Raw genomic sequence first — 15332 nt, forward strand, 5'->3', positions numbered from 1 at the left:
TTTCATGAATACGGGCCCAGATCTTTCACCTATAGATAACATTTGGTGCATCATTAAACGGAAAATACATCAAAGACAACCATGAACTCTTCAGCAGCTGTAAACCTATATCAGCCAATAATGGGACCAAATTCCAACACCAAAACTCCAGAAACTCAGAACCTCGATGCCCAGACGTCTTCAAACAGTTTTGAAAAGAAGAGGAGATGGTTCACCATGATAAACATGCCCCCGTCTGAACTATTTTGAGACCTGTATCGGGCATCAAATCTGAAATGAGCTCATTTTGTGCATAAGCACTTAGTGACTTGTTGCCTGTGAAAGGTGCTATATAAATACATTTTACTTACATAACAAATGTTTAAACTGAGAAATTAAAAAATTTTATGTTCTCTAATTCTTTTTAGTTTTCATTTTATTCAAATTTAAAAAACGTCCCAACATTTCCGGAATTCGGGTTGTAATTGTGCAGTTAATTATCATATTGTATTTTCAGAAGGTTTTGGAATATTTGTCACTACCGAAACACAGTAATAATAATTTAATTAGAAAGGTTATATTGACCTATTAAGATTTTGCTTCATTCTACATTGTAAATGTTTTTTTGCTATTTTATAAAAAAAAAAAAAGAGGTAAATCAATAACAATTAAATTTGTAACAATATTTCAAACGTAATTTATGAGATTTGTTGTATTTCATACCGATTTCAAAGGTAAGGATTCATTAGTTCGAATATACATTGAACTAAAAACTATCATAACATCTCAGCTGATAATTCAATATACTTTATTTTTGACAAAACATCCCATGTTCCGGTAGTGACTGCACATTTTCAATAGTGTCAGAAATGCTTTGGTAGCGACCACATTACATTATGGAATAGGAATCAACATGTAATATTCACTCTCAATTAGATCATCCAAAGACGAATTGATAGAGACCAAACATGGTATAAGTGAGGTGATATTAACTAGTGATCTATCATAAGCATGCATAAAACAGTATACAATACACAAAAACATATACAAGAAGAGTAATAATATACACAATGACCTGAAGATATGTGTGTTCATTCAAAGAAAGGTTTTTCTATTAATTAATTAGAGAAGAGTCCATTTTTATGGCATAATGTCTCTTTCTTCAGGGGAAATGTTGCTCTGCCCGCATTCCTTTGAGCAATAAAACTAGTGTTATCAGATCGGTTTCCATGGAACCGGGGGCCTGGAGTCATTCACAGACATATTGGCACCCAGTATGTGTATTGGGTGAGGGGTCTGTGACTATTGGTTAATTTAATGACTAATTAATTTGTTAAATCAAATGCAAAATCGTGTGTTTGATTGGTCCAAATGCTACAAATACTTTTTGAACTTGATCAAAAAGATTCTTTTAAAAATAACAATGGAAAAAAATACAAAAATGACTTTGACATAATTTTCATAAGTTGAACTCCCAATTGAATGTACCCAATAAATGATGATTATATATATGTGTGTGTATGTATATGTATGCGTGTGTGTGTGTGTGTATACAGTGGGGCAAAAAAGTATTTAGTCAGCCACCAATTGTGCAAGTTCTCCCACTTAAAAAGATGAGAGAGGCCTGTAATTTTCATCATAGGTATACCTCAACTATGAGAGACAAAATGAGAAAAAAAATCCAGAAAATCACATTGTAGGATTTTTAAAGAATGAATTGGTAAATTCCTCGGTAAAATAAGTATTTGGTCACCTACAAACAAGCAAGATTTCTGGCTCTCACAGACCTGTAACTTCTTCTTTAAGAGGCTCCTCTGTCCTCCACTCGTTACCTGTATTAATGGCATCTGTTTGAACTCATTATCAGTATAAAAGACACCTGTCCACAACCTCAAACAGTCCAACTCCAAACTCCACCATGGCCAAGACCAAAGAGCTGTCAAAGGACACCAGAAACAAAATTGTAGACCTGCACCAGGCTGGGAAGACTGAATCTGCAATAGGTGTGAAGCTTGGTGTGAAGAAATCAACTGTGGGAGCAATTATTAGAAAATGGAAGACATACAAGACCACTGATAATCTCCCTCGATCTGGGGCTCCACGAAGATCTCACCCGTGGGGTCAAAATGATCACAAGAACTGTGAGCAAAAATCCCAGAACCACACGGGGGACCTAGTGAATGACCTGCAGAGAGCTGGGACCAAAGTAACAAAGACTACCATCAGTAACACACTGCGCCGCCAGGGACTCAAATCCTGCAGTGCCAGACGTGTCCCCCTGCTTAAGCCAGTACATGTCCGGCCCGTCTGAAGTTTGCTAGAGAGCATTTGGATGATCCAGAAGAGGATTGAGAGAATGTCATATGGTCAGATGAAACCAAAATAGAACTTTTTGGTAAAAACTCAACTTGTCGTGTTTGGAGGAGAAAGAATGCTGAGTTGCATCCAAAGAACACCATACCTACTGTGAAGCATGGGGGTGGAAACATCATGCTTTGGGGCTGTTTTTCTGCAAAGGGACCAGGACGACTGATCCGTGTAAACGAAAGAATGAATGGGGCCATGTACCGTGAGATTTTGAGTGAAAACCTCCTTCCATCAGCAAGGGCATTGAAGATGAAACAAGGCTGGGTCTTTCAGCATGACAATGATCCCAAACACACTGCCCGGGCAACGAAGGAGTGGCTTCGTAAGAAGCATTTCAAGGTCCTGGAGTGGCCTAGCCAGTCTCCAGATCTCAACCCCATCGAAAAGTTGAATGTCCGTGTTGCCCAGCGACAGCCCCAAAACATTACAGTAATTTACTGCTCTAGAGGAGATCTACATGGAGGAATGGGCCAAAATACCAGAAACAGTGTGTGAAAACCTTTGACCTCTGTCATTGCCAACAAAGGGTATATAACAAAGTATTGAGATGAAATTTTGTTATTGACCAAATACTTATTTTCCACCATAATTTGCAAATAAATTCTTTAAAAATCCTACAATGTGATTTTCTGGATTTCTTTTTCTCATTTTGTTTCTCGTAGTTGAGGTATACCTATGATGAAAATTACAGGCCTCTCTCATCTTTTTAAGTGGGAGAACTTGCACAATTGGTGGCTGACTAAATACTTTTTTGCCCCACTGTATATGTATGTATATATATACACACACACACACACACATACTTTACCAAATTTACCTGTATTTACTTTCTTTTCATGTTTGGCGACTTTTTGTGAAAAATGGAGACTTTTTGAGGGTGGTTCTAGAGATTTTCTGAGGGAGGGGTTTGGCAACACTTCTGTTACGGAAGAATCCAAAACAGTCAGAGTCAGAGATGTGGTCGTTAAACAGGCAAGTTTCTGACAATGGCAAACAGGGAGGGCAAGAGGGCAGGGCAAGAGAAGTATCCTAAACAGGCGTGTTCAATCATAGGCTAACAATATCGAGAGGGCTTCGACAAAAGAGGTAATCCGTAAACATGAGCAATAGCCCGGGCTTGGGCAAACAGTATCCAAATGGCAAGGCAATGGGTAAATCTAAGATACACAGACAAGAATCAGGAAAACAGGCAAGACAATGACTTCAAATAAATTAAATTAGACGAGACTAGAACTCGTCTAGGAAAACTTAAGACGGGCTCCATAAAATGAGATCAGAGGCTGGAAAACGTTTCGTTTGGTTGCCTCTGAAAGTGCAGGAACTGTATTCATTCATTGGGCTTGTGATCTACATGGGGCTCCTTGGTGCCAAAAACATCATCGATTACTGGTCTGGCAAAGAAATTTACCGCTTGCCTTTCCCAAAATCTGTCATGTCCAGGTCCAGATTTCAGGCCATTTCCTGGAACCTCCATCTTTGTGATCCTGAGGACGATCTAGAAAATGCAAGAAAAAAGGGGACTCCTGTCTACAACAAACTTTTCAAAATCAAGCCCCTCTACACTGACATCATCACAGCATGCAAAACTTATTTCCATCCAGACAGGCAGCTGGCAGTGGACGAAAGGATGGTGGCTTCAAAGGCACGAATCGTTATCAAGCAGTACATAAAAGACAAGCCGACAAAGTGGGGCTACAAACTCTTTGTGCTTGCAGATTCTGCATGTGGCTACACATGTAACTTATTTGTTTATGAAGGCAAATCATCCCTGGCCACTGGAAAAGGGCTCAGTTATGATTCTGTTATGTAGCTCTTGGATTTGTCTCTTCTTGGTGGTGGCTACCAGTTGTTTATGGACAACTTCTACACAAGCCCATGCCTTTTCATGGACTTGCTGGCCAAGAAGACCCTGGCGTGTGGCATAGTACGCACTAATCGGCAAGGCTTTGCAAAAACAAAAGCAAATTATCTCAAACCCAAGGGGAACCATACGATGGCTTAGAGATGGGAAGCTGCTTTTTCTCAAGTGGATTGCCAGGAGTGGGAGGAGAGTTAGTGCTCTGTGCAAACTTTCAGGCCTCAAAGTAAAGACATCTGTGTACTGTACAAAATGCAGTGTACCCTTGTGCTTGGTGGCATCCAGAAATTGCTTCAGGAAATGGCACACTGATGGACACTCTCAGACTGTCTAAGTGAGCTCTTGTGTTCATTACTTTTTCTCAGATTTGTATATTGTTTTTGCACTTTTTCCCTCTATAAATTTGATTTATTTACTTTGAGTTTTTTTGTGTATGTGTAAAATAAAATGCAAGAACGGTACTTTTGCTTATTACATGTCATGAGTTTATGGAGGAAACTTGGAGACATAAGACTCTTCAGGTAAAACTACAGAACTTTTGTGAAGAGGGTGATAGATAACTATGCATGCACACATAACTATGCATAAAGTATGTGGGTAGGGTGTTCTTTTAAGTTCAGGTATGCCTACTGCTTTCAGAAATAAAAAATGGTGACTCTAAAAGTACACTTGGAGACTCCAATGCCTCCTTTCAGTTAAAGCTAAATAACTTTTGCTTAGATGATGTTATCAACAAAATTCTTTTTTCCCCTATTTACTGCCACCTAGAGGAATAAAGAAACTTTCTGAAGAGATATAGACCAAACAGATCCTAAATAACAGACTCATAAATAAAATAAAAGAAAAATTTTTGTCTGTGTTTATCACAATATTATAAAAATATTAAATACAAAATATGCAATATTTTACCCATGTTTTAAAATTCAGAGTTTCCTGTCAAATGAGACCATTTTTATCAATTTATTCCAATGTATGTGAATAGGGCACTCTTTTAAATTCTGGTATGCCTAATTCTGTAAAAAATCCAAAATATGCTGCAGAGCTGAAGAGGTTAACAAATTTCAATGTTAAAATCCTGTACAAATAAAGACCAACGCATGATTCGCATTCTTCATTCGGGATGAAAAGACTAGTGGGTTATGATCAGTGAATACGACCATGGGGAGAAAATTAGAGCCGATATAAACCTTGAAATGTTGCAAGGCCATAATTGTACTGTATAATAATTGTACCGATTGTACTGTAACTTAATGTTTTAGGAATTTTTTTGAAAAATACCCAATAGGATGCTCAATTACATTTTCATCATCCTGCAGAAGGATAGCACCCGTGCCTGTAGTGCTGGCATCAACATCTAGTTTAAAATAACGTGAATAATGTGGAGCAGCGAGAACTGGAGCACTACACAGAAGAGTTTTAACAGCATCAAATGCTGACTGACACTCATCAGTCCACTTAAAATCTTGCGAAGTACGAAGCATATTCGTCAAAGGCAGCACAACATCCGAGAAGTTTCTGCAGAAACCTCGACAATACCCGGACATGCCGAGAAACCTCCTGAGATCCCATTTCGTGCAAGGAACGGCAAAATCCACAATGGCTTATACCTTTAAAGCAACAGGTCGGACCTGTCCTTGTCCCACCTGCTTTCCCAGATAGGTAACAGTCGCTTTACAAAATTCACATTTGACCAGATTAAGGTGTAAGAGAAGCAAGCATCTTGCAAGTGCTCAAAAACAGTCTTCAGAGTTAACAGATGTGCCGTCAGATTTCAAAACCAGTAAGCACGGGGAACTCCATGAACTAGAGCTCGGGACTTCAAGACCATTCTCCATCAAATACTTTACCTCCTCTTCCATAACTTTCCGTTTGGAAGGATTCACTCGGTAAGCACTTTGCTTAATTGGCGGATGATCACATGCATCAGTATCATGTTTCAGCACCTGCGTTCTGGATGGAACATCTGAGAACAAACATAAGAATGAGTTAATTAACTCCACCATATCAGCTTGCTGATCATCAGACAAATGCAACAAATGTGAATTCAGATCCTTCAGAACTTTAGAGTTCAGAACAACAGAAGCTACAGGGATGATAGCGGAGCTTCTTGACTCCGAATCCTCTTCCCGGCTTACATACAGCTTCAACATATTTACATGGCACAGACGAGTTTTCCTCCATCGATTAGGAGTTCGAACTATATAGTTTGTGTCACTCAGTTTTTTTATCAATGACATATGGACCAGAGAATCTAGCTTGCAAGGCAGCACCCTGAACTGGTAATAACAGGGGTGATAGTAGAAAAAAATCCTGAGCCTGAACTTTTTTCCCTGGGAGGTAAGCGGGCCCCTAAGCCAAGATATATGCCCTGATCAACATAATTGGCAAGCGGGATCCAGGGGTGTGCTCCCCTGGGAGAACATTTAGATAAATAGTCCCTTGAATTATAGATTCTGGTGACTTTTGTGGATATAAATGGACATCATTCAGACATGAGATGAACAAACCCAATACAAGCCTATATTACAGTAGCATCTTTGTGTAGAGCACCAGAGCTCCTGGGACCCTGGGCCTGGTAGGCCTGTTCATTAATCCATCCCTGCTTTTAACTAGTCACTTTTACCTGCATACTTATTGCTTGTATAGCATACTGAGACTACAGATACTACAGCCGTACCAAGAAAGGTCAGTGGGTGGCAATTATAATACTCCAAAGTAAACTAGGAACCTGATTAGTGGCATGAACAAGGAGATATAAATTTTTCTGCAAAATATGCACCATTTATTTTAAATATTTTTTTTGAAACAGTTACAGTGCAACAAAACCGTATGTTATTCAAAACCATTTGCTATTAAGAGAACAATAATTGGCAATAATTTAAAGTGCTTCAAGAACTGAAAAACAGTGAGAAATAAATAAAAATAAGCAAATACAGTTTACTACAGAAAACATTTTCCCCTTCCTTTCCTTTTTGAACAGGTTTTTGGGTTAGCAGAACCTTTCCTTTTCAACATGTTTGGTGACAGTGCAGATGATGCTTTGGATTGGCCATGAAAGAGTGGGAAAAAATGTGTTGGTAAAGAGGATGTGGTAGCTGATGCTGAGGATGTGGTGGCTGATTCAGAGGAGGTTGTAGCTGGTGCTGAGGTTGGGGAAGCTGGTGCAAAAAGATGTTGTCTGTCTAGTGAAGAGGAGGCTGTTGCAAATGGAGGACATCTGGCTTGTCCAGAGGTGGTGGCTGGAGAAGATGAGGGTTTGTCTGGTGTTCTGGCCTGTTGACCAGAGGAGGTGGTGGCTTGTGCAGAGGAGGTAGAGACTGGCACAGAGGAGAATTTTGCTGGCCTTTTGATTTTTTGGGCCTGTTGAACCAGTTTGTTTGCCTCCTTTGAGGACTGCATCCTTGCTGCCTCACTCAGCCTTTTCTGCATTAGTGCCTGTTCAGTCTCTTTCTTTTTCTATAAATGTAATTGGTAGTTTTGGAATGATGAAAGGCAGGCTCGCCTCAGAGGCTGGTCAATGGTCATAGTTGAGGCTGTCCTGTCCCTGGCTTTAAGTGTGGACTTGATTACTGCGAGGCTTTCATAAGTTTCCACATTCATGGAGCACCTGTCATCTTCAAGGATATCATCCATCAAATTAAATGATCCTTCCACCAAGGGGCCTGTGAAAATGGACAGAAGAGCTTTAACTAGCTTACACATGGTCGGATACCTCACATCCCTCTCTGCCTTTTTCAAGGAAGCAACATGGCTCCACCAGTCTACATCGACTCGACAGTTGCCTTCAGTGTAGCTCTGTAGACGAAGAAGTATGTCCCCATCCAGCTGGTAGGCCCGGCATTCTTCTACCAGCTTACCAATCTCTTCTGGAGGGACAACATTTGGCAAGGCTTCTCCTAATGCGGTCAAAGCTCCAATGACTCCATCAGATTGCATTAGAGATGGAGTAAGAGCAGAGAGTGATGATAATATGATGTTATCCAGGGGAAGGTTTTTTAGCAGAAACTCTGCTGACCTCATATACCCTTCTCTGAGAGAGTCATAGATATGATCAACCCATACCTTTCCCTCCACACGGGCTTTGTTCATTGCAATGTAGCAAAACTGTCCAACAGAGAGCCTCTTGTTTGGCAGTTGCAAATCCCTTCTACGTACATCAACCTTGAGAATCTCCTTGTGACTTGAGAGGAGTGGGATAGCCTTTGGTCTCATAAATTTGCCCAGGAGCTCTCTTACAAGGGCCACCATTTCCACATGCACCAAATGCACCATCGGCTTTTCATGTTGGAGCTTTTTGGCAAATCTCTGAAATGTTGGAAGGACCCCTGCAAATATAAAAGACAATATAATTTAATATGAGTAATTAAAACTCACAACCAGTGTTGGGAAATATCTGAACACAAGTCTGATTATGCATTTAAAATACAATATATAACTAAATAATAATACAACTAAATTTTGCTCAAGCTAAATATTAATAGGGTGGTTTTATTAAAAATACTAGTCATACTGCTCAACAGAAGAGATAACTTTTTGATATATTCCTATACGAATTTCTAGTCCTGTAACTCATTGGCTGTCTAAAGATGTTTATTAAAATACAACCAGTCACTGCCAAAGACGTCTTTAGACGTCTTTTAATTTTTTTTAACGGGGCAAGCTGGGGAATGATCGGGCGAAACTTATATACTTCAACTTATATACTTATATAGTCCAAATATACTTTGCTTGTAAATAGAGAATATACTGACAAATTTATCCTGATCGCACAAAATGAACCACTAGGTGGCAGCAGATCACTTTCATCTACAGGAGTAAGGACAATGGGCCTCATTCACCAACTGTTCTTATGAAGAAATTTGTTCTTAAAACCCACTTGCAGTTTTTACGAAGATTATGGTATTCACCAATGTATTCTTGTTCTTTGGTAAGAACAGAATCTACCAACACTCAAGAGCACTCTTACACACATTTGAGAACTGACTTGTTTGTGCAAAATAAATGGTTATTGCATTTTCATCATATCTGCAGGTGTAAAATATAATAGAATTTAAGTTACAACTATATATTTTATCATTTAGGATATTTTTAAATAAAATAAATTCCACTATATTACAAAGCATTAATGTATTTTAGAATAAATAAATAAACACAACAAATAACACTTTTTCACTTTTTATACTAGCTACTAAATATAACGACTGATTTACAGTTCAACACCTTTGTGAATCTGCCTAAGAGTTTTCGTAGGACCTTCTTAAGAACACAGTTAAGAACATTCTTAGGAAGATATTGGTAAATGAGGCCCATTGTTACCTTGTTACACAGTTCTTCACAGTATTACAGTACTCCACAGTTGATGATATTCTCATTAATTTGGTTATTGTTGCTGTAGAAAGGACCTGACTGTTTCATTTGTATCATGTATAAAATGACTTGGGTCATTAGCCAGATATGCCAATGGACTGCAACCACTTATTAACTTAAAATGTTACTTTTACTCTTACATTTAAGTCATAAAATACCTCTGAATAAGTCGATCATGACCTTCATTCTTTGAAACTCTGTAATGAGCACAGAGATTCGTGATTTTCGATCTTGGTTAACCTGTGTTCCTGTTTGGGATGCCACTGCCTGCTCTTGCTGAAGTACTTGTATCCTGGCCTTTTCCTCAACTGATAGCTCATGTCTCTCAAACACTTGATACAGAAGCCTTCTGTACACACACACACACGCGCCTATGTAAATAAATGTATACACACCTTAATATGCTGCTAATTTACTACTTCCTGAATAACAACTAACCATTCTAAACTAATAAAAGATGGTGTATCATTAGGCCTACAGTACATCCCACAAGGCCTAAAACTAAAACAAAAAAGACGCTAAATTTGTTGTTATTAAAATGATTTGCATTACCTGTATTTGTGTTCTTCTTTCGGATACAGCACATGATAGTAGTGCACCAGGAGCTCATTCATCCTGTTGCATACCTCGAGCATTTGAATGAATCTGTTACTGATGGGCCTTATCAAGCTCTTCGGGGGGAGGTGGAGTAAACTTTTAAACTGTGCAAAAATCTCCTTCTGTTTAGGTGATTTCTCTATATCATAATAAATATCAGAGCAAAAATCTTCCACATCTGAGCCAAACGGTCTCATGAGGGCCTTAGCGGTATTGGACACCATGTGAACAGTGTCTCCTGATATATCCAGGAAATTAGGGTTCTCCTTCCTTGCTAACGTTTCAAGCCCAGATTTCTTTCCCCTCATCACAGCACAATTGTCCAGAAGAATGCTAGTGACTTGTCTCCACTCCAGCCCATATGATTGCAGGACATCTTTTAGTTGCAGCATCAGTGCTGAGGCATTTGCAACATTAACCTTTTTGCTGGCAAGGTGCTGTGTTTTCACACTGCCTGCATCCTCGTCATAAAATCGGACCAGTACATTTAGAATCTTAACCATGCTTTTGTCCGTGGCCTCCTCAATGTTAAGTGAAAACATGTTATTCTTAAGCTTGTCGGACAGATTTCTTTTAAATTCTGGCGAGATGCTGTGTGTAATAAGATAGCCCGCATGCTGCCTCGAGACAGACAGATGCGTAAGGGCGAGTTTATCCTCCGCTAATTTCTGACACAAAGTGACGAGTGGATGAGCGATTGTAAACGACAGATCAAACTCGGCAATGAAGGAGCACAAGCGAATTTTTAAATCAGCCACGCGATCGGTCATTGAGGGTCGGATATCTGCTGTGGCTGTTGCCCCCGGCAAACGTGAGGTGTGTTGAATTGCTCGGACAGCTGCTTGATGACTAGGGTCTAACTCGTGCCGTGGCAGCACTTTTTTCCCGCTAGTTCCATATAATATTTTCCTTACGCACAAAGTGCAGAAACATGCTCCTGGTTGCCAGAGTTTTTGACACCAGCTTCCAAAGGGCTTTTCGTCTCTACCCACCTCCTCTATCCAAGACCAGCGCCATTTATTCTTTATGCCTTTATCGACAAGTTTGGTGTCTTCCCCTGGCTTCATAAAGTTGCACTCCATGACTTTGGCTACGTTTCACGCTGCCAGTGTGGGAAACACTGTCGTAGTGTATGGGGAAACACAAAACAAAATCACACGTGGAGTGACTGCTGAATCAATCTGATTGGCCAAAACCCAAGACCAGCCCCTACCCTATTACCGATTGGCTGAAGTAGGCTTACTGGTGTGGTTTAGTGAAAGCGCCTCTCAGATCTTGGGAATTGCCAGATCTCGCGAATATTTTTTTTTTCGCAGACACGTCTGTACGCCGGAAATCCGGCGTGGCGCCGGAGTGCTATCAGGCCTGTAATAAGACCAAAACTTTGTCTCCTTCAGAAAAATAACGAAAAACAGCATTCCTATCAAAACGTTCTTTCATTTTTTATTGCGAACTCTCCAAAATGGTATGAGCTAATTTGCATGCATTATGCAATCGCTCGCGGAACGAACTCACATAATCCAGCAGGTTGCACTCTACTTTCTGATCAGATACCCAGCTCTCTTGCATCATTTTGAGACGGCCTCTCACAGTGTGTCCGAAAACTAGTTTCGCTGGACTAAACCCCAGCGACTCCTGAACGGATTCACGGACAGCAAACAACAATAAAGGCAATTATTGTTAAAGTCCAAACGAATTCACAAAGCAAAATAGGCAGGACACCCCTACGCTCTGTTTCACAAGATAAGACATGGAGGAAGAATCCAGGAGCTCTGAACCCGTTCGTGTTCGCACAAACAATGAGCTCCCCGACCGCTGGCAAGCAGCGTTCTTACAAGACTCCACCTTAATAGACCGACCAATTATGCGCCGACAACACAGCATCATGTAACCTATGAAAGAGCAGAGAGAGCGAGAGGGAAAAGAAAAAGAAACAGAGCAATACAATACAACAAAAAATATATACCAAAAGACAGGGTCGTAACAATCATTCAGGTAACAACACAGTATTAAGAATCAAGGGAATGTAAACTTTTGAGAGGGGTCATTTTTATAAATTCAACTATTATTTTCTCTTGTGGACTATATGTAAACATCTTTCATGTGAAATATCTTATTCAGGTCAGTACTAAATAAACAATAACATGCATTTTGTATGATAATCCCTCTTATTTTGTTAAAATAACATTTTGCAAATTCTGCAAGGTGTATGTAATCCTTTGAATTCAACTGCATTTATTTATTTATTTTTCATGTATGCTACATCTTCATCTGTATTGGTGCTGTGGAAAACAGGTTTTGTCTTTGTGCGTGTTTCATTGCCGTAATGACGGAATTCTTCGACCATCGCGCTACATACATTGAGCGCCAAGGCGCAAGTTTATACATGGCGCATCAGACTCCATCTCTGTGCCGGTATTTCAACGTAAAACCAACAGACTTCGGAGCAATGAGGTGGATGTTAATAATCTGATAGCGCTTAAAACGCTCTCTCCGTCACTCCCTATGCCCCCGATTCTGGTGAAATCGGCTCTTTTTAAGGCGCTGCTGTTATCGGATATTATCATCGAAAAAAAGCTGGACTTGGTCTGCTTGACGGAAACATGGCATAAACAGTCTGATGGGTTTGTGTTTAATGAACTTACTCCACCTGGCTATGGATTGTTTGATTCCCCTCGACCCTCTGGTAGGGGTGGGGGACTCATTGTGTTGTATAATCAACAATTCACTATAAGTCCAGTGGTCACTCCTCAGTTTAATTATTTCAAATGTCTTGTGCTGAGTGTCTCTGCGCCCATTTCGACTGGCATAGCTACGGTCTACAGACCTCCAAAGACTTCTGAACACTTTTTAACTGAATTTGCAGACCTTTTGTTTATGTTGTGTCTCAAGTTTGACAGAACTCTTATCTTAGGGGACTTTAACATCCACATGGACAAAAAAGACTGTTCTGACCAAGGACTTTGAAGCAACATGTGGATTGCTCCACTCATAACAAGGGGCACACCTTAGAATCTGGTCATCTCAAATGGTTCTTTTTTGTCGCAGTTTTCCGCCATGGATTTGGGATTGTCTGACCATTTTGTTAACATTTACCCTTCCCGTATTGTAAACTATCACAAATGGAAATCTATTGATCTCCCTGACTTCTCTACTTTTATTGAGTCCTCTTTAAGTGACTTTTCTCCATCGGACCCTCTGGAGGACAATATCTCTCTGTTAAATACTGTTCTCTTGCCTGGTTTGGATTTATTTGCACCTATGAAATATCATTCTGTGGCCTTTGTACAATCTGCTCCCTGGTATAATGTCGAGCTGTGCTCTAGGAAGGCAGCTTGTCGTAAGCTGGAGCGTAGGTGGTGTACCTCTGGCCTGAATGTGCATTACCTAGCATGGAAAGACCACTTACTTGAATATAAGGCAGAGATTGTATCTGTCAGGGCTCAGTATTTCTCTCAGATAATTGACAATAATCAAAATAACCCTAAAAAACTGTTTCATACCATTAACAAATTGCTCAAAGGTAACAGTTCCTCTAATGTACCTGCTTCAGATCAGCTCTGTAATAGATTTCTTGATCATTTCAGTTCTAAAATTGCAAATGCTCGCAAATTCACTACCTCTGTTCTCAGTATCCCTAATTTTTCTGGCACCTCTCTCTCAAATTTTAGTTCACATGATCTCGTCTCTCTGGGTAATGTGGTTTCAAAAATGAAAGCTGCCACTTCCATAGTTGATCCCATTCCCACCTGTCTGTTTAAATCATGTTTTGCCTCACTATGCCCGGTCGTCTTGAGCATAATAAATGACTCACTGTCCACGGGTGTTGTACCTGCTGCACTCAAAATTGCTGCTGTTACACCTGTACCAAAAAAAAACAACAATGTAGACTAGATAAATATCAATAATTTTCGTCCCATTTCCAATTTGCCCTTTTTGGAAAAAATTGGCGAATTGTGGCCTCTCAGTTATACACTCGCCTCACTTTAAATAATCTTTTTGAGCCCCTCCAATCTGACTTAGCACTACATAGCACTGAAAAAGCATTGGTTAAAGTTACAAATGATCTGTTAATTGCTGCTGACTCTGGCTTTTTGTCAATACTGATTTTGACGCTGTAGACCATTCCCTTTTACTCTCTCGTTTGGAAAATGTTTTTGGTGTTGCGGACACTGCATTAAACTGGTTTAAGTCTTTCCTCTCAGACCGTAGACAGTTTGTGTCCCTGGGTGGATGCAGGTCCAATATTGGCTCAGTGCAGTTTGGTGTTCCCCAGGGTTCAGTTTTGAGTCCCTTACTTTTTAGCATGTACATTTTTCCCCTTGGGCAATTTTTAAGTCTTAAGTTTTATTTCTATGCAGATGACACTCAGATTTACATTCACTCAAAATCTGGTGATAATTCGGCTGCGGCCTTTCTTGAACATTGCATATCAGAGGTAAAGATATGGATGTCACAGAATTTTATTTGTCTCAACAGTGACAAAACTGAGGTTATGCTGATTGGTTTACCCCATCAAATACGTAAAGCGGACATTTTAACCTTAAAGATTGATGGTTCTGCTGTGGAGTTTCTAACAAAATTAAAAAATCTGAGGGTGATATTTGATTCAAAATTAACTTTTGATCCCCACGTCCAGAACACGGTTAAGGTATCATTTTTTCACCTCAGAAACATAGCAAGATTGCGTCCCATGTTATCTTTCTCCGTGGCTGAAAAACTGATCAATACGTTTGTCTTTTCTCGAATCGACTATTGTAATGCTCTGCTCGCGGGGGTCTCTAAATCAATTCTAAACAGATTGCAGTATGTTCAAAATGCAGCTGCCAGAATCCTGACAAGGTCCAGGACAATTGAACACATTTCTCCTATTTTAGAATCCCTTGCGTTGGCTACCGGTCAGACTTCACATTGATTTTAAAATTATCACGCTTACCTACAAGGCCCTGCATGGATTAGCACCAGTATATCTGACTGAACTTTTAACTGTCTACTCCCCAAGGCGTAATCTCCGCTCGTCTGATTCTGGCTTGTTAACTATTCCTGTAACTCATTTACGGTCTATGGGTGATCGAGATTTTTCCTCTGTGGCGCCAAAACTCTGGAACTCTCTCCCCATTGAAATTAGACAGGCTGCATCTTTTAGTGTTTTTAAATCCTCTCT

The sequence above is a fragment of the Onychostoma macrolepis genome, chromosome 03 (genome assembly GCF_012432095.1).
Source record: "Onychostoma macrolepis isolate SWU-2019 chromosome 03, ASM1243209v1, whole genome shotgun sequence".
Classification (NCBI taxonomy): Eukaryota; Metazoa; Chordata; class Actinopteri; order Cypriniformes; family Cyprinidae; genus Onychostoma; species Onychostoma macrolepis.